Source organism: Pomacea canaliculata, linkage group LG9 (genome assembly GCF_003073045.1).
Source record: "Pomacea canaliculata isolate SZHN2017 linkage group LG9, ASM307304v1, whole genome shotgun sequence".
NCBI classification, from domain to species: Eukaryota; Metazoa; Mollusca; class Gastropoda; order Architaenioglossa; family Ampullariidae; genus Pomacea; species Pomacea canaliculata.
The window spans coordinates 12,849,513-12,870,907 of NC_037598.1; the positions used below are offsets into that span (position 1 = coordinate 12,849,513).

General features: G+C 37.7%; 1 protein-coding gene and 2 long non-coding RNA genes across 4 annotated transcripts in view; 1 reads left to right on the forward strand and 2 right to left on the reverse strand.

The window, feature by feature from the left end:
• LOC112572661 (receptor-type tyrosine-protein phosphatase kappa-like) overlaps window positions 1-21,395 on the reverse strand; it is a 503,329-nt gene that overhangs the window by 215,117 nt on the left and 266,817 nt on the right. The window lies entirely within an intron of this gene.
• On the reverse strand, window positions 428-5,983 carry LOC112572711. The gene is made up of 6 exons (XR_003101056.1): window positions 4,703-5,983; window positions 4,225-4,355; window positions 3,707-3,981; window positions 3,284-3,495; window positions 2,707-2,868; window positions 428-2,337 (listed from the first exon to the last, which is right to left on the reverse strand). It is a non-coding gene; the product is annotated as an uncharacterized LOC112572711 (long non-coding RNA).
• On the forward strand, window positions 6,365-20,342 carry LOC112572714. The gene is made up of 3 exons (XR_003101059.1): window positions 6,365-6,831; window positions 13,529-13,621; window positions 20,296-20,342. It is a non-coding gene; the product is annotated as an uncharacterized LOC112572714 (long non-coding RNA).

Genomic DNA, 21,395 nt, shown 5'->3' on the forward strand with positions numbered 1-21,395 from the left:
TGTCCGTCATTTCAAGTATTCGTAAAAGAAAGATTTTACTGAAAACGAATTGTGCACAGATAAACAATACTGATGTTTAAGGGATTAAAGATAGTCTCATCTTGTTTCAGCACATACATGACATGTAGATAATAAAGAAATTGTGGTGTAAACTGACAAATAACATATATAATACTTTCTGTATTTATGTGATCTACGGGGAAAGGAGGATGGGAGGGTGAAACTGCTTTCCAAGATAAATATATTAAATATAGTTGTCATATACATATGATTTATAAAAAAAGTGTGCTAACTACAGTCGACTGCATGGAAACGTTTTTAAAATGTTTTTTACACCTAATTTGAATGTTTCGCATTTCACACATACTTTCTGTAGTTCCACTTCAAACATGACAAAAAGGATGTACAGAGAAGATTTTCATGTGTTTTAATTAAAACATATTTTGTGCCGCTGGGTATAAACCCAGGAGACATTTACATCATACAATAGCAAGTACAAAATGGTGACCATTTGTGATAAAAATAAATAAATGATACTCAAAAAAGAGAAAAAGAATATGATTTAATTAAACACGGACAAATCAATGCAAGGGATTTTTTCTTAAATTAACACTTTTAAATATTTCAATTTCAAATACTTAAAGGAGAGGTGTTGCGGCACTGTGCTCCATGCAGAGTGCCAAGGAATAATTAAACTAAAACAAAACTAATAGACCCTTAGATTTACTAAAAAATAGTGAATGGTAAATACAATTGGATGATGTACAGAATAAACAAAAAATATAGTAACCCGTTTTTAGATCACAACATTCAAGTTATCATCTCTACCCTTCTACAAGGTACATATCATTCCAATTAACCAGCCTTATGAGAATGTCAACACTGTAAAACAAGGTGGAACAATTAAAGGTCTGTGAAGAGGCTTCAAGTAAAAATGTATTTAAAAATCTATCAAATATTCTAACATGCTAAAACCTTCTTATATGTAATTATTAGATATCTCAAATATCAGACATTCATGCACAATATCAGTAAGCGTCCCACTTAGGACAAAAGTGGCTTGGTGATAAGCCTGATGTACCTTATCAAATCAAATCTAATAAAATCAAACTTTATTGTCTGTCGAGGAAACCCAAGACAGAAATTTTCCTTTCGCTCATAACACATATTGCTCACAACACATATGGATGGGTATCATTAAGTATGATGGCTGGTTATGGATGTCGGCACCCTTTTCCTCAGTCTGTGTTTGATGCCTCCTCTAGATCCTCTCAGTTTATTTTTTCTGTTCCTGCCCTTTGTCAGAATGTCACTTGAATTCACATCAGGGGCCTGTGTGGCCTTCTGCCGTAGCAATAGCAGAAAGTTTTCAGCATAAACCAGCTTGACTACGTTGCCATTCCAACCGATATAAGTCTGAGGGGACACTTACGCACAGAAAATACAATGCTCCACACAGTCAGACGCAATGCAGTACTGTTTGTATCCATCTGTGCACAAGCTGATATAAGCAAAATTCCTTAGAAATCAAACCAAGTTGAAAATGTGAAGGACGAAAGTGAACTGGTATCACACTCTCTGGCAGATCTCTGGTTTGGGACTGAATAGATCTGCTTGGTAGGGGCGACAGTCAGTCACTGAAGGAAGGTGATTTTGTCAGCCAGAAAGTCCTGGTTTGCCTCACATGTAGTCTGTTTCTGTTATATTTTCTATATCATATGAGTGTAAAACTAACGGTTGCGTCGCCATTTGTAATGGTCGTGGTTTGGAAGGAGAAATTCTCCCGCACAGGGACACTCACACACAGGAATCCGATACCTCACACAGTCAGATGTATTGCAGTACCACTTATGTCAATTTATTCACGAGCCGAAGAAAGCAGAATTCCCGTAGAAATCCAGAACACGTCAAAACGTACAGGACGAAAGCGAGCCAGGGTCAAGCCACACAGTAGCGCCCCCTTCCCTTTATGCAGCAAAGTGAGGCATACATGCCAGTGTAGAGGAGTAAAAGGAGGTAAAAGGACAGAAGTGTTATATGTCAGAGAGAGCTGTTGAGCGTGGGGGAGAGCCAGTGACAAAGGCTACGTCACCAGGACTTGCATTCAGCGGCTGTAGGTGGCATTGCAGTCGTCGGAGATATTACATGTATATCTCTAGACTTCTCTGTTGCCGGGAGAGTAGTCGTCACTCTCTGATGTGGTTGGCAGCTCGGGCGGGAAGATGACGGATAGGTGGAACAACACTGTCTGCTGAAGTATTGGTCTCCACTCTTTGATGGCTCCTTCAATAACTTTCTTGGAAGACTCCATACACCCAGAATTCTCCTTTACAGCTTCTGCAGATGACAAAAATGGGAAAATTGGGATTTTTAGATTAAAGGTCTACAGGTTTATAGATTAAAGATGGACTAAAAGTCTCACACTATACATATTGTTTCAGTTCTATGGTGCTTTTGCTTGTTCCCATGTCTTTCCGTTTTCTGTTGTTACGCTAGTTTCACCCATAGAAGTACAATTAAATCTGACAAGAGCTAAAAATAATTTTAAACTGTAGAGCTAGCAATGAAAAATATCAATTCATGTTATACAAAAATAAGCACTTAGATCTGCACCTCTCTTTTTTTGTTAAAGTATGTGTAGACAATATATCATATATCTATAACATTAATAATAATATACACTAACATTTATACATCATCACTTACTGTAGATCATGGCCTGCACCTTAAGTCCCTTGAAAGCATAATTCTCTCCCTTTGTCCTTTCCAGTTATAGTTCTGAGCAACCTTGTCGGTCAGGAGTCACCGCATGATTCTTTTCACACAATCTTTTGCATTTGTTCTACCCACACAGGAGAGCATTTTGATCTGCAAATCATTAGAAGACAAGAAATATATCTGTCAACAGTATGCCACACATCATAAACAAGAAAGGGTGTAGTGAAAATATACATGGCTTTAATTGTTTCCAATCCTATCATTCAAGGGCCATACAAAATTATAAACTTAAAACTTTCACAAAAAGCTGACATTTAATGTTTCCTTCCCCAATAACCATAAAGTTTATAAGGCTGAAACCCTTTGAAACTGGATTTAAAATTTGACTTATTGTGTTCCACATGATATATGTATGATAGATTTACAAGAACTGATCATTGTCAAATGCATTCCCTATAAAAACATAAGTTGTTGAAAAATGTAAAGCTACGCTGTAAAATTCCCTTAAATTATTACAGATTATTATTTCAATCATGGCTTTAACAATGACATCTGCTTTACGTACGAGTAATTCATGAAAGGAATCATCATTAAGGCGTCCATCCAGTTCCAGCAGCTCCTGCTGTGTTCTAATTGGAAGGATCAAATCTTCTGGCAACATTCAGGCATCCTTTGCTAAAGCATCCTTTGCTTTTCAGTGAATTAATCACCATATCTTTTACTTCCTGTAGCATCAATTTCAATTCTGTGTCTTGTTTCAGAATGAGCCGGCTAATGCTGCAACAGTATGAACATAGCACTGTGAACAAAAGTGGACAATTTTTATAGGTGAATGAAGCCAATCAACGGTGGTTTGTGAGGCAGTAAGAAACTTGTATAACCAACACTATGTTCAACATGAGATTGTGAAAGTGAATTCACAACAAAATTAAATAGGCAAAACAAAAAGCAAGAAAAGTAACCCATAATATAAAATTGTCTGCATTACCTTCGTTAGACACTCTCTGGGTACCGTCTTCTACTGCTGCAGTTGTGAGGTCTGTCTCCTCTTGTACTCCTTGCAGAGAATCAATACTTTGGTCACTGGGGTGCTCACGTCGTGGTGCCAATATTCTGGTGGTTAGTGCATTCACCTGTGGACATAATCGCTTGTTTGCCACTTGTGGTTGCAATGAGTCTGGCAATGGTCCTGCTGGCACAGCTGGATGCACTGATTTCAATCTAAAGTAGTCTTTCTCCTTGTCTGAGCTCTCTTGCCCTAACCTAGTTAACAAGGATACCTATTAATAAGTGCAGCGAAATGACAATTTTTGAAAATCTAAGAATTTCTGGAGTAAAAGATTTAAGAAATAAAATAATACATAATTCCTATGCTATACCTATCATAATATCAATATTACCCTCATGAAAAATTGAAATGAACTGCAATCCTGGGAATCTGTAGTGATCTTGTCACTTGTTCTCTAAACCTAAGGATTCCCTAATCCCTGTCATTCTATAACTCACACAAGACAATGTGACTACTAGTTTCTCTTCCTCTTCCGTTCTTTTCGACCTTTAGTGCTGTCATCATCTGTTGTATCCAAGTTTGATGTATACTGGCTGTTATCCCCTTTGTCTGGCAACCAAATATTCATCTGAAAGGGTTATTTCTTTGTGAAGTTATAAAATACATCGAGAATAATGGCATGCAATGCTTTACCACACAATATCAATTTTACATGAAAAAATCAGTCTGTTCACTGAGATGTTAATAGTCATGTGGTTGTATGTTCCAGTCTGTAAGCACAATAAACCTAAGCAAGGTCTGTGTAGAATAAAGACACTAACACTACCTTAAAATCTTTTTAAAATAAATCTGAACAACACTTTCACTCTTTATTAACAGACTGACCACAAAAATATTAACCAGGCTGATGAAGTCATCACACATCTAATCTCTATAATATATATATATGACAATGAGTAAAAAGTATGAAAGTACCCTTTGAACCAAAATGCAAACAGCTTGAAGAGTCCAGGTATGTCTATCTGGCAGAGCTCCCTCCTTAACATGTTTTGTCACTTGGTGGCCAGTATGCTAGCTTTTCAGCGTGCTGAAAAATAAACAATCCTCTATGAACTCTTACCAGGGAGGCTAACTGTGTGTCTTTATGGGAGTGATGGACGTTTGATTTCATCTGTCACATTTCAGTCAGATATTATGACTGCATATATTTTTATACACTGTTATACTCAAGGAACTATGGTGTATACAGGAAGGATAGTATGCATCTTGTTCAGCTGAGATATGATTGTATTGACTGCAGTTTGCTTCTGTGGCATGCAATGTTATAATGTCACATAATTTAATGTTATTAAAAAAATCTATCATCCATAATGTAAATTTTAAGAACATGTAACACAAATATAAGCCATAACGAGAAATATTACACAATACCAGTGGTACCATTCAGCCATAGATAATGGTTTAGCAATCAATTAAAGTAAGCAGTTATTACAAGATCCTTTTGTCCCAACAAGGCAAGAAGTACTGAAAGTGAACTGTTGGAAATGTTAAAAGTTGTGGCCCAATATGCCAACTGTGTGGCCAAATATGTATCTGTTTCACTGTCGCTGTCTGAAGATATCGCTGGGTCAAACTGATCATCAAAATATAATCTTCAAATTAAATAAAATGAGATTTCACAACATCATCATCATTATTTTTATCCAAATTGCATTTAGTCGGTAAATATTGCTGGCTTGATGTATTCGCTGAGAGTTCTGGTGTCTGCTGGTTCAAACTGTTATTTGACTCTGTAGATCTAAAACTGTGAGCACCTTCTCTACGGGACAGTGAATCGTGATTGTTTGTATCAGTGTGTATTGAATACATCGATCTGACTTTCTTCTTTCAGTTCTGCCAACTCTGCTTCTACAGTTTTATTAAATCTTCTCCGCTTCGTCCAGTAGGACGACATGATTTGAACTATCAGTTGCCTCAACGTTTTAGATTCTGTACGAGCGCACTATTCAAAAAGAAAACTTTGTTTGACACATCACACCTAATAAGCATACATTAAATCTGTGTTGTTCTAGAACACGATATATAGCGTTTTATAATTAAGAACCTGCAGTACGTGTGTGGTAAACAAAGAGAAAAGATTACAACCTTGGTTTTCATACAGACAGTACAGCAGCAGAGAAAATGTCGCGCCGCGTGGAATCATGGGAGTACATGCATCCACAAGAAGAACAGCAAATATTTAGTCACGTAGCATTGATGTTTCATAAACTGCAATGATTTTAAACTATCAAACCTAGTGATAAGACAAATATAATAAAGTCTTTAAAAAAGCTTTTTTTGTGAGGATTGTCAGTATCTACACCGCGGAGAGGCAAATGCCCATGAATCACGTTTTTAAAATGTTACATCTAAATTCTAAAACGTTAACCTTATTACAACCATGGAAGCGTTTTAAAACGTTTTTAAAATGTTTACATGCTATCTGGGTATCGGACCTCGATAAGTCGACCTTCCCTAAGTTGAAAACCTCCCTATATCTAATTAACTGTTAGTTCCCGGCCAAATTCCATAAGACAAATGTATTTTAGATCTCGATCCTTAACTCGAAGAATTTTTTGCTTCCAACCTCCGTTAGTCGAATTAAGAGTCATCACCAGCCAGAGGCAACTGTGTCTCAAACTGTTCGAAACTATGTTTCAAACTGTCTCAAGAAAGAGGCTTTTACCCCATTTTCCTTTCATCTTTGTCAGTCTCTTATCGGGACGAGCACTGAATAGAAAAGACTTTCTCGAAGTTGACAGTGCGGTGAATGTTTGTGGAGAACTAACGGACGCTGACATTATTGCTGAGGTGGCCAACGAGGAACAAAAGGAAGATGAGAGTGGAGATGAGGAAGAAGACGACATGCAAGTGATACACATCCTGCCTCCCGTCGAAAAGAAGCGAGGCGCAGGCTATTGAAACCCTGCACAGATTTTTGGAATGTACGCCGAATGTCGAGGACAATATGTGTTTCGGTCCATTGACGAGATTGAGGAGATTTTGGAGCGAGATGCGTCGGCACATCGACGCCAAACGAAGTTAACAGACTTTTTTCTCTAAAGGTAAGCTTTGTTTGGTTGTACTGTTCAATAGTACAGTACTGTACTATATGCATCTGTATAAAACGATAATATAACAAACGGTTATAATACAGTAATTAACCCGGAAAAACATTGTCTTTGATTAACCTGCGCCTATTACGCCATTTCCCCTAACTCGAAAACTCCGTAAGTCAATTTTTTTTTCGGGTCCCTTTGAGTTCGACTTATCGAGGTCCGACGGTATTTCTGTCACCAGAACAAGATTATGTGGTCACATTATGTGCGAATGTAGTCCTTTTTCCCAGCCTTCCCTCCCCCTTTTCCACTTACTGGTATTTCAGTATTCGTTTTCCTTTGCAAAATCATGATCCACGTTCATCAATGTTCGACAGATGTGTCGTGCCCCGCCTCTGGCTGAGCTAGTGGGTGTGTGTTGGTGCCGGCTGTGTGAGCGGTTGCAAGCGTGCATCCGGCGACGCTGGTGATGATACGCGACAGCTATAAAATTAAAAAAACAAAGCTTCAATGTTTTCTTATTATAATAGAATATTGACATCCATGGCTAGATGCCAAAGCTATAAACTGGAGATAAGGATACATTAGGTATATACAAAGTAACATAACGTCCTTTCGTTGCAAAACAAAACAAAAAGTGTCTGATATGCTTTTGATCTGTAGCTATTGTATCAGCGTGCTTGCCTAAAGCAGTGGTTCTCAAAGTTTTTCGGACCGCGAACCACTTTACTTAAGTAAAAACTATAGCAGACCACCAAGGCCTAAGTAAAAAATATGGTGGACCATCAAGGAAAAAAAATCAGTCTGTACTATGAATTTCGAATTTAAATTGCCGCATTTGTTTCATTTTAATTCAAAACTAAATGTACTTCTGTGACAGTAGTATAGTAATAAGATGACATAAAACTACGTATACCTCGTTCTTTGTAATTAAAATGTTAATGCGAGGAATGCATCACTTTAAACATCTCTTTGCTGACATATGACGACTGTCAGCCGCGGACCACCTGACTTATGCCACACTTTGAGAACCACTGGCCTAGAGTGTATACATCAATAAATAGAAAGGAACATCGATTGCAGCAGGCAGCTACAGCCGCCGGCTACTCAATCTTACCATTTACCGATTCGATTAATTCTTTTTGACGACGGGTAGGTTAGACCATAGGCTGCCAGAAGTAGCTAGTCAAGTTAATTATTCCAAGAGTGATATTGATTGAAAATATACGCGTATATATATGTGCATATTAAGTCACTCAGGTACACATATACAACATAAAACTATGACAAAGGTTAAAAAATAGCAATAAAATATCGGTAAAAATGAGTTTCAACTACCCAAGTTAAGGCAAATATCAGTTTTTCACTTTCTGGTTGTTAAAAGTTGGAGACTGAATGGAAATTTATTTGTGTTTGAAGTTGAAAAAGTCATGAAGTGTACTCGAAAGGATTAGGGTGGTGGTTGATTTTAAATTGATAAGATTCACCCATGACCTCTTCAGCGCATGATTACACCCCAAGTGTCCCCCGGTGTCTGACATGCTGGGTAGGATTTAGGAGGATAACGCGCTTATGTCCCTGTGCCCTGCCGAGGATTGTGATGCCTGGCTGGTCGTATAGTTGTGAAGCACACACACACACCTATTGTAAGCATCCACACTGATACGCATGTGTATCAGGGATGGAAGCTTATGTGTACCTGTGTACCTTGCACTGTAAAGGTACCGTACTCGAAATAACTGAAACATCCGCTTGTGAGGTGAGGGAATGGGTCATGCACACAGCACAGGAATATGATTAATGTCATGTCCTTCTAACATATCTTGCTATTTACAGATATCCACACACACACACACATATACACACGCACGCACACACAAGCGCGTCTAAACTAAAGCATAAAGCTGCTTGTCAACAACAGAAACTAGCAGATTCGGTAATGTGATTTTATAACTACTTTTTTATGCTAAGATGAATCGTAATGTTTATTGCAATCATTAAAACTAGAGCAAACGTACAGTTGCAAACATTTGTTTCCTCTGCAGGGAAAGGCAATACCAAATCCAACAGATTTATTCACACTACTAATATTAATTTTATAATTAACAGCGCTAGTAGCACTTAAACAACGAGACAATTCAATCCCCAAATTAAAAAAGGCTCTAGCGAAGGTTTAGATATGTGGACAGGCCTCTATGGCAGACAAAATATACGATTCGTAGCAGGAGTTCTTGTAGTTGTTCTTATCTGCTTTTATCTTTTACATAACAAAGACTAATAAAGCCTCCTCTGCCTTCAATTTACTCATTGCAGGAAAGGAAAGAAGATTATGTCTGCGTGATATAAGCATCATGCAAAGAATATTAAAACACATAGTCTAAATCATAAAAATATGCAAAAGATGGAAGCTTTTTAAGAAAATGCAAGAATGTAAGACTGTTTTTAACAAAATTTTTATCAAAAGTCAGAATTCGCTAAATTATTCGTCTGTGAGATGAAAAATGGGTTGGGTTGCCCCTGTGTCTTTTCCAGACGGCTTGGACATAATGATTTCAGAGTCTGTAATAGCATGAAAGTACGTCCATGGTAATAGCTTTCACGATGTCATTGAAACGATTTACTACATCAGCTTAACACTCAAAGTGGACTAGGGCAGCAGGTACGGCAAACTGGTTAATAGAAAAGCTTTCTACAATTTCTTCATGAAAGACTTGATCTGTTCAAATTTAACGGTGTCTGCTCTGCAGGAGGCGTCGACCAAGAAGAGAACTGCCCGCTTCCCTCTGCGACCTGTTACACAATCATTTTTCTATTCACAAATAAAAAGTCAATAGTAGCAGGAATATTAAAAATAATGCAACAATAATAAATCATTATTATAAATCATTAGATGTACGCCTACATATCCCTTATATTAATGCATGACGGTTAACAAAGAGGTAACTTTAGTTGTTACGACTAAAGTTATAAAACCTGTGTCAAAATTTATTGCCGATAATTATACAAAATTTACTGCTAATAAAACTAGATACAAATTTCTTTGCATCTACAACTCCTTAGAAGTTTTACCTAGTTTCGCCTAGTTTTGCTCACTACCTAAGGACTAAATTTCTGTTTAATATCTCTGTTTTAAAGCAGTATCAGTTTTCAATAACCGGGGGCTTGACATGGATACAAACAAATATCTTTACCATATATACATACTACTTTTGCACTGGACTCCACTCCACCCGCTGTCACATCCACCAGGGCATCGTCTGGTTCTATGATCGCACGGCGCTCTATTCAAACACTTCCCAGATTAGACTGGAGGCTTCTTATTAAAACTAGTCTGCAACAAGGGACAGCAGATAACGTTTCATCATGACGAGTTCGTGCATTACCTTCAAACATTAGGAAACATTTTTGATGAAGAGCTCCTCTCTAATGCCCCTTGGATGTAAATGGTGATTATTACTGATATTTTGAACAAATATCTGATATTTAAGATATTTTATGTTGAGGTATAAAAAGGTCTTAGCATGTTATAATAAAGACATGTGGATCTGATAACGTTCTAAATGAAGTACACTAGAAGTATATGAACCTTGCTCAGCCTTGTTTTACAGTGTGTTAAAATTTCGTATATAAGGGTTGTTTTTTTTTAAGCCCTTCGCCCCTGCCTGGGGCATAGGCCATCGATGTTTTGGTAGCAAGGACTAACCCAAAATGAACTCAGGGCCGCCTTCACTGTATTGGTGACAGGCGCTAACAGCGCTAACCGTTGCGCCACCGGGCCGCCCATTGTATAAGGGTAGAGATGATAATCTGAATGTTGTTATCTACAGAGGGATAGTCGTAGTTTTGTGTATTTTTGGGGTGTTTTGTGCGTCATCCAAATGTATTTACACTGTGCTATGTCTTTTTTTTTCTTTTTTTTTTTTTTTTTGTAAATCTAAAGGTCTATTAGTTTAGTTTTGGTTTAATTATTCCTTGCGACTCCCCAACGACAACAACGCTGCAGCAATACCTGTATACTTATTATTGAAATAGTTATATATTATTGAAATAGTTCAAAGTCTATTAATTTAAGCAATTAATTTGCTTTGATTTATTGCTGTTTAATTAATTCCTGTCCACCTGTGGCTGGTGCGTCGGCTCAATCATGGTCGTCGTCAAAGCTTTTATCAAAGCTGCCTTCGTCACAACTAGCCTCTCCACTAATATCATCACCTGACTGACACCAATACCTACACATAAAACGTACACGTGTTCCTCCCTCTCTGTCTCTGTCGCGTACCCACACATTCTCTGTCGTAACTCTCACACTTCTCTTGAGAATTCTAAAACACAAATCGAAATTTATTTTTCAATTAAGCAGAGCGCTTCTTCTTTCACTTGGTTTTGGATCTAGAGGATCAACTCCACAACTTTACTGAAGAAGATCGTAAACTGTTTTTCAAGATTAAAAATATGTAGGCTGATCTAATTAATTTAAAAAGTCTCTCAAAATTTCTAGAAAAAACAAAGTCTGCAGGCACATTTTTTCCTTTCTTTAATTAAATTGTATTGTCGGGATTTTAGTATTGGTGCCATAAGACAATTAGCAGACGACCGTGTCGTTAGCGCCCCCTAGCGAAGTGAATCAGCATCATTCTCATCGGTCAGACCAGTTGTGCATGACGCTGAAACGTTGACGCCAAAAGTTCCTGTTGCTTTGTCTTCTTTCGCTGTTAAGCATCATGTGTTCTTCATCGAAAGGTATTTCGTGATAATTTCCGCTTAGTATCTCTAATTTTCCGCATAAATATTGAAAGATTTCTTTATTCTTCATACTGTCGGGTAAAGAGGATTAAGGTTTGTAATGGTGGTCCGGTCTTATCCGGTTTAGTAGTACATGGCTGTACATGACAGAGCTGCTGAGCTATTAATAGTATCATGCAACTTCACTTTCATGGCGGGACAAGCCACACAGCAGTAAGTCTGGTAGGAGCGCTTCACGCATTCAAAGTTGTCAGGAAAATAATGGTCTGGCCGGTCTTTTGCGTTTGTTTTCCTTTTTTTTTTTTTTTTTTTTGCCTTGTCCTTTGTGTTTTGGGTCATTTTGTTGAGTTGCCTGACTTCTGCTTCGCCCGCGTGGATTGGATTGCGTCACTCGCTGACGTCATTTTCTTTGTGCTGGAAGAACAAACGTCATTTGGAGTGTAAAGACTGTTGGTGTGTAGGAGCGTAGGTGTTAGGCAGACTGTGGTGTTTCACGAGTAAGGAAGAAAAGAAATATAGGAAATTGTCTGCATGTTAGAACCAAAATGTCTTGGCCAGACCTTATTTTCTTCCTGAGCGATCGTCATGCCATCAGCTGACTGATCTGGATGGCAAGCATCAGACGTTCTCATGAAAAAATAACTACTGAGATTTACACTCACTAATAGGTCCTTAATGCATGATAATAGAATAATCGATCTAGCTTTATTATTGCTACCTTAATATCCATTGCGGTTTTAATTAGCATTTTTTCCTCAGCAATTTACGCTGGAGGTAGAGATAATTTATTTTCTGTAGAAAATATTTACTTTTCAATTTCTTTTCTGTGCGTTTTATTAGCATTCTATGCACAAAGGAGCACTTCATTTGTTTTTGCGTGTTCTCTTTTATTTCTTATCCATTATATTAAATGTTTAGATATCATAGATCTACACTACTATTGTTGCCATTTCATGTACACGGTTTTGGCTGTTAAAATATGAAAGCACCATGCGATGTACGACCAATCTGATGTTTGTGCGAACCGATGATTCGATGCGCATTGAAATGATCGCCGCCTTTAAACTGATAGAGGGCTTTTCTGCGGGAAACAAAAGTAAGGACAGCCACAAACTTTTGCTGAAGATAATGAAAGATTATAAACAATCTACGATCCTTCGCAAACTTTTGTATCGTAAAAAGTTCTCGACTGCGAGTTTTAATCTACAGACGCTTGCAGTTGTTCCGTAGACTGCTACCAAATATTTTAAATGTGAGTGACGTGTCCTCGCGTAACATGGTTTTCTGTTTTGTCTACGATCTATTATGGTTTTATTATAAACAGCTTGTGTTGCACCCTCCTTGAGTTCCTCTGTGTGCTGGATTGTCTGTGGCTTTCTGCTTTTTCCCTCTATGAAAAGACAAGAGTTGTCCTTGACTAACGTTCTCCATAAATCCTGCACTAAATTAATGACATTGTCGCTCATCTACTCCTTAGTTTGAGGGGAAATGTGCAGCAGGCAATGATTCCACGTTGTTTTCCTCGGATGCCTTGGTTAAACGACTGAATAACAAATGATTATATTTAGATCTATAGTCTCTTGTCGTTGATTTGGGTGAACTCCCTTTCGCTAACAGTTCAAACAGTGTTTTTACATCCTATTCTTCATGCCGATTACTATGCGCCTGGCTGTGATTATTTTTTTCATACATTTTTTTTTCACTGACCTCGACCTTGCGAAAGAAGCGTTAGCTCGCGCGACACAAAGAGAGAGAGAAAGCGTTGTTTCGCTGGGTCCTAGACACAGACAAAGGCATGTCTTTGCTTCTATATTGACAAAAAGCAAAATGTAAAATAAATGCCGCGCGTGTGTCTATGTGTGTGTGAATGTGTATATACATATTCTTTGGAATGATCTCTGATCGTTGCACTACTGGAGCAGGAAGTATAAAGACAGACTTAACCTGGTTATGATTGCAGGCTGTGTCTGGTGGTGGATTGCGGCACTGAGTGTACTCGTTGAAATATTGGTCTTTACAGCCGCACAAGTTAATGTTCCATCTGCGCTTGAGAGTAAGTATTGTCATTCTTACAAGATAATTTTTTTTGTAGCATATTTTTCTTAAGAATTGGTGGGCAGTATTATTGTGATGAAGTATTTATGTAAAACAGTCTAACAACACGATGTTGGAAGTGCGCTGTGCTCTTTCCCTCCAGCATACTCTCTTTATAATTGTAAATGTGAACTGAAATTACGTGTTATGAAGAGAGTGTGGAATGTTCAAAATAAATGAATGAATTAATCACACGTAACCATAGTCTCTTTTCCACAAATGAAAAGATAAATGAAGCCCCGTCACTTTAGGGTGTATGGGAGCGAAGCTTACCTCAATTTCAGATTTTAATTTGACCATGTCATACCAGCTGTCTCCGCCTCTGTGGACCGATCTCCTCCATGTCTGTCTGGGTCTCTCAACCCTGCGTCTCCTATGTGGGTTCCAGCCCAGAGCTTGTCTTGCTAAATTGTCGGCTGGCTTTCGCAAGGTGTGACCGATCCAGCCCCACTTCCGTTTCTTGATGATCTGGATTGCAGGTTTTAGGTTGGTCCACTCCCACAGGGCTATAGTTGACATTGGTTCTCCCCCACTGGTCTGTATTGGAGATCTTCTCGGGCCTTCTGATGTTGAAGATGTGGTGCAGACATCTGTTGACGAATGTCTGAATCTTGTTGGTGATGGCGTTTGTCAAACGTCATGTCTCAGATCCATAAAGAAGGACTGCCTTTACATTTGTGTTAAAGATGTGAATCTTTGTGTAGAGAAAGAGCCTTTGAGTTTCAGATAGGGCGCAGGGTGTTGAATGCAAGCCTGGCTTTGTTTAATCGGCTTCTTACATCTTCATCTGTACTTCCATCTTTGGCAGAAGTGATTTAGTCTGTTTTTAATAATTGTTTAAAATGTCCTGCATAGTTGTGAAGTGAGTGCTATTGGTCTGTGACTAGATGGGGCTGTTTTAATTTCCATGGTTTGGGGATGGGTATTAGTAGCCCTTTTCCATTTGTTAGGGAAACTACTATTTTCCAGGATTTTGTAAAAGTGCTCTAAAATAAGGTGTTTTATTTTAAGGTATTTTTATTTTAATGAGATCTGGCCCTGGTGAAAATCTGTACGTTTTATTGGACAGGGCTTGCTCGAGCTCTTCCATAGTTCTTCGGTTTTTAGTTTGAGAGGATATTTTTGGTTTAGAGGGGATGAAAAAATGCATTCAGCTCATTCTCTGTATATTTATAGCCATGGTATATGTTGGAGTGGGAGCAGATTTCTTGGAACGTCTCAGCCAAAATGGTTAGCCTTTTCTAGGATTGTCTTCTACTTGGTACCTTCTTTCAGAAAAGTGTGCATTTTGGATCTTAGTGCTTTTTCCAGCTATCAATTCTAGGTTGGCATTTTGGTCTAGTGAACTCGGTAACCCTATGCCGTTCTTCATTTTTTACTTGCAGAATGGTGTTTTTGGCTAGAGACTTAGACTTTTTTGTATTCTATTCTGTTTTCCATAGTTTTGTGCTTTTTCCATATCTTTAGCTTGTATTTCCTGTTTCTAATTGCATTTTCACATTCTTTGTTTCACCAGGCTCGACTAGCATTCTTATGGTCCTTATAACTTCCTTTTGGTATTGCTATGTGATTGCTTTGATGATGCTCTTTGTCAGTCTGTCGGTCTTGGTGTCAGTGGCATCATTAGGGAGCCAAACATCACTCACTTCTGTTAGCGACTGATACAGATTCCAGTTAGTTTTCTTAGCATTATATACAGAGGGTTGTGGTTCCGATGGGATATTTTTAGTATTTGGTATGGTAATTATTATTGAAACGTGGTCACTTCATAGTGTGTCATCTTTGTGGACTTCCCATGCTAAGACATTTGCAAGTTCTGGGGATACAGATGGATAGGTCTAAGATTGATTTTGAGTCAGTGGAGCCATGGCACTAAACATGTTGGGTTGACCATTGTTTAGCAGGCAAACATTAGCATCCTCCATGGCTTCTTCCACCATCTCCTTTCCTTTGTCTGCTTTTGTTTTTTCCCTATTCCAGAGTGGGTTTATAGCATTAAAGTTCCTAGGATCAGGTTCCCGACAGGAGTGATCTTTTTAGTCTTCTACTGTTTGTTGAATCTTTTTACGGCCCTGCAGCTTGCTTTAGTATCTTGTTGATATCTTCCAGGTTTTATTGGATGGGCACATCTTTTATGACACCTTGCCCCTTCTTCTGCTTTTAATTTTGTTTTGTTTTGTTGTTGAACAGGGATGTAGCACATCACCTCAGTGCTTAAAAATCATTGTATTTCTGTGGAATTTTTCTGTTGCGTGGCGTTTTTGCATTATGTGATCAATTTATTAGTTTTAGCAAAAGTAGGGTTTATATACAAGCTCCCCTCCTTATGCTTGCATCGGGGCACTTCCAATATTTAAAACCAAAAGAAGATTTGTCGTTGCTGCCGAGAAGTGATTGCCATTAAGGTTTTAAGAAGCGCCTGATCATACCAGCAGCTGGTATTATTTACCAGACAGAGAATAGATTTGCGTTTAAACGAAATATCTGTGCTCTGCCTAACAACTGAATCTGACAGACTAGTTATCCTATTCCCTAAGTAACTGGTGCTAGGGTACGAAATATTTATACAGGCAGTCATTCCATCAGTCTGTTTCGTGGATCATTTTCAGTCATAATAACATTTTAACACAAGTAATGATCAAATTCTATAACTTTCTGTCAGAAAGTGAAAGCTCTTATTACAATTGCTTTTATTGATTGCAATAAAATAGCCCCCCCCCCTCCAGACATGGTATGACTACTTTAGAGATCTCCTAAATATAACACAATCATCATATGATACTGACTTTGACATAAAGGATGTAAGCTCATTAATTAATCATAATAATGGGAACTGTGAGAAATGTTTGCTCTACTAAACTCAAACTGAGAAGAGGACATTTTTAAGATTGCAAATAACATCCTCGGGAGAATGCTACACTCCCTTTTTAATAAAGTGTGTTTAAGTGGTACATATCCGGAAAGCTGGTCCAAGGCAGTGATTTTTCCTCTACACAAGTGTACAGGGCCGGTAGTCCAGCGCTTGTTAAGCAGAAAATACTGATCCATGCGAGTAAAGTAAAGGTACGATTGGGAAAGACCGCGAACATAGATCTGATGATGGATGCGAGAATAGTGCTGATGCATGTAAAAGACCGCGAAAAGTGACCCACCCGAGAGGTATATAATGGCAGAGCTGAGACGCAAGGACAGGGGAGAAAACTGCGAAGTGAAAGCGCAAGACAAGTGACGCAGCCGTGACTGTGGATCTAGCCTTCATTAAAGAGATGTGCAACTACTGACAGGTTCCTGCCTTTCTGACTTGAGTGCTGGACTGTTGTGGTCAATGTTCGACTCCCCTCACCACACACCACTTGGCTACACAAGAAAAGTAATAATAGTAAAGTAAATAACTTTAGAGGGATTTCACTTTTAAACGTTATTAGCAAACGGTCCAGCAATTGACTAATTCTGTGAAGAAAGTGAACTTATCCTGGAAGCTCTAATTCAGAAATATTTAACAAAACAAGGTGGACGCCTTTACACTCTTTTCTTAGATTTTTTGAAAGCTTTTGATAGTATTGATAGATCCGAATTACTATATGTTCTATTGAAAAGGGATGTCCATAGGAGCATGTTTTAAACACTACAGAGCATGTATAAAAGTGTGAAAGGTGCTGTTAAGGTCGGAACTCGAATGACTGACTATTTTGATTGTATATCTAGTGTCAAACAAAGTTGGGTGTTAATCCCTCTGTTGTTTTCTTTCTATCTGGGGTTTGGTCAGACTTAACATTATGTGGTGCACGTGGTTTTGACGTCCTGGCAGATCCACTTAGGATTTTACTTTTGATGTGTGCAAATGACATTGCCTTTGTTGCCGATTTTGCGGTTGACCTTTAACATAAAATCTACTATCTAGATTAGAAACATTATGTAACAAATAAAGACTTACAGAATATGGATAAAGCAAAAATGCTAGTTTAAAATAGTGGCTTTATTAATTAAGGATTGTGAAAAATGGTACTATGCTGGAAAGATTACTGTACAACCTAGCTATAATTATTTAGACGTTACATTTACATCTACGCTAAAGTGGGTTAAATGTACTGATAGTTTATCTGAAAAACCATTAAAAGCGTTTGCAGGAGTCAAAAAATGTCTTTATACTAAAGAACCTTTAAACAGACATAATCTTTCAAATATTTGATACAAAAGAAACCTTTTCTTCGGTATGGATGTGAAATTTGGGGATGGAAACAAGACACTGATCTAGAGAAAGTTAAAATAAAACTTTTTGATTTATGTTCAAGTAAATTTTAAATGTTGGCAGAATCCTCTGGGGAATGTGAAAGGTTTCCTCTTGTATCTGACTTATTTACAAGAATTATCCAATACTTGTGCAGATTACTGTCGTTACCTGAACACGGTTACAATAAAACAATGTTAGAATCTGTTATGTTTACAAGTTAAGGCAGGCAGATCTAACTGGGCTTCTCGAGTTAGATTTTACTATGTATCCGTGGCTTTGGGTATGCATGGGAATGGCAGACAGAAGGTAATTTTCCCTTATTCATTACCAGAGTAAAAGAAAGTTTATAAGACTTTTTCGTCAAAAACTGCACGATTGAGTGTCTACTTCTGATTATTGTGATTATCATCCATACTTAATTAGAGCAACAGACCTAAACCAGGTATCACGATGCGAACACAGACCCTTTACTCTCTCTGAAGTGTAAAAACATTAAAAAAAGTAGCTATTAATGTTGCCATCTACATAACAGAATCGCCATTTGCCTCGAATAGGACATCCAAGATCTTTTTCGGAATGTCTATCATATCATGAGGTACCAACCAGATGTCGAGTGCATTGTGTACAATGAATTGTAACCTAGATATACAGTTTGTGTTTTTGGTGCTCCTGTGGCTAGCTGCTGTAGAGAAACGGGATTTTGTATTGTGTTGACACCGGTACTCTTCCTGTTTATCAAATGACAAGCAACAGAGATTCACATGCTGCCGCTTCTTTTCCCTTCTATAAAACAAAAATCGTGCCCGAGACGAGATTTACCCCAAAAGTGCTTAGTAAGTATCTCAAAGTTACATATACATCTCCGTGGTAAGCAGCTCTAAGCAGAGTTGAGCAGATGACGCATGACGTAAAGCAGAGATAGAGAACAGCGTGCACGTCTGTAAGAAAAGTCTATCATTGTCTGCCTTAATCCTTTAGAACCAAATAAAAATATCACTGGAAAAAGACAAATAAAAACAAATGACAATGTAGTAAAGAGTCAAGCACATGCAGATCATACATACATCACACATCGTTATTGTTTTTCTGCTCGCACAGTTGCATGCAAAATGCTTCTGGTAAAACAGTGATAGCCAGTGAGCTCACACGCCAGAGAAGCAGTGCAAATCCTCCCTAAAAGGCTTCCCTCAAACGTCCAAGCAGATGTGACTGTCTTTTCCTGCTTTCGCAAACCTCCCTGAGCTCCTATTTATTGAAGTCGGTCAAATAAACAACACCAAAGTTAACCTATGTTGGATACCAATGGTGAAGCTATCAGCTACGACTGCACACCACGTGCTCTATCCATCCACCCACCGCGGACACTGTTTCCGTTTTAGGTTCTAGTTTAAAATCGTGTTATCTTCTAGCGCAAACCATCGCATCATGCCTGGAAGTGTAGTTTTCAACATCAATGCTCAAAAGATAATGATTACAAAGACTGCATATTAAAAGACAAAGAAGCATAGTGTGGATCTTGCAATGTATCTTTAAATATTGTTTTCATGGCGAAATGCTAGCTTAAAAGTACAAAAACACACGTAAAGAAGAAAAAGCTCTAGAGTGTTGAAACTTACTTTTTTAACCGTAATAAAAGAAACACTCATATACTTCTACCTCAAATTATATCTTCCTTCTTTGAAAAATAGGTGAAATATGACTGAGAGATAGCATTTAGTTAATTTTGCTTGCATGTTGTATAAAAGTCTTTGAATTGTCCTTACAATAGATTTCTTGGTCCTTAAAAAAGTCATTTTCAGTGTGGTCATACCTGTCGGAACCTTGTTTACAAAAAATGGCGAAAATTTTTTATATTTCTTGATTGAGTGTTATTCTGCCTCCAGCTCTTGTTTAAAAATTATGCTATTGAAAAAGTCACTGATTTCGGAGACAAATATTGCAAAAACCAAATTATTAAAAGTATATCATCTTCACAAAACTTCTGCTTGTTCTTAATCACCCCTAGTGCAGCATAGACCCGCAACACTTCTAGGTATGTCGTATCACTTCACAGCTTTACAGTGCAGGCAGAGCTGTGCTTTTCAGGTCTGCTGTCGATGGGATGAGGAGATATTCAATGAATTAAACAATTAGGTTATCTAGTCTTTAACATGGTAAATGTTGAATATTATTTGTGTTGTTTTGTATTTTGGCATATGTTCATAGGAAAAATCTACAATGAAATACTCAGCAATTAAAAAAAAATTCATTGTTTTTTAAACATGTTCTTTAATTAATTCTTATAAAGCTTTTAATATTTTAAGTGTTGTTAAAAACAGATAAGTTATATTTTACGTTTGATGATTCAAATTCTTTAGTCAATATTTTGTAGATGTTCTGATGAAGTGTATTTTGCGTTACAGGGAACGTTGCTCTAAACAAACCGTGCAATCAAAGTTCAGATTATGACACCTGGAGGGGGAATTGCACGGCGGCTGTAAATGGGGTAGCGGGCGGATATGACAGTTCACCCCCAGACTGCATCCATACTCAATTTGGCTGGCAGAAGTCTTGGCTTAGGGTGGATTTAGGACCAAACATTTATATTCACAAGATCATCATCGTCGGACGCTCTACCTGTAAGAATAAAGATTAAGAAACATTTAACCTGGTTTTAAAAAGTGCATAGTGACAATTTCGCACAATCTGTCACATTATATAAATGGAAATAAATTATTGGCATTTTATGCATAATGTAACAGAACCCTTTATTATCATTAGTGGAACTGAAGATTGCGTACAGCGACTAATACTGTAACCAGATATGTATATATAGAAGATCTTTTTAGTGTCCCTTGTGAAGTATACTAAAGTGACCTCGGGAGTGACTTTGTGAAGACAAATTAGTTATAATGGTAAAAGTGGTGTTGCTAGATCAGAGAAATGTGCATCTTACAGCAAATAAGCGGTGTACTGTCATGTAACACTTATATTTCTTTTACAGATGAGATAAGAAATCAGAACATGCATGTCCTCTTGGATGAAAAAGATTTTATAATTTTCAGAGACAATGCATCAGTACATAATTATACCTTTAATTCAACTGAGGTTCAAAAAGCAGGAGTTGTATCAGTCGAGAGACATAAAATAGGAGCTGACGATGAATCATCAGTATTAAACATATGCGAGGTGGAAGTTTACGGTAAGTTGACCATAAGATAGCCGCTTACTTTGATATACTTAGACTTTGAAGTCAAAGTCAAGTCATTGTCTCTTTCATAGATATAAAACGTAATTGCATGTGCATTAACCTGCTCCTAATTTTGAGTCCCCAAATGGAATGTCATCACTTCGCATTTTATGGACAATACACAACACATACAAACGTTAAGTGCCAATCAACTCAAACATATTTCTTGATCAGCATTGCCAATGTTCAGATATAGCAAACAACCTTATTGGTTGACTAATTTGGTTCTTTAAGGAAAGCAAATCATTGTAAAACAATCCCTAAAGAAGCCAA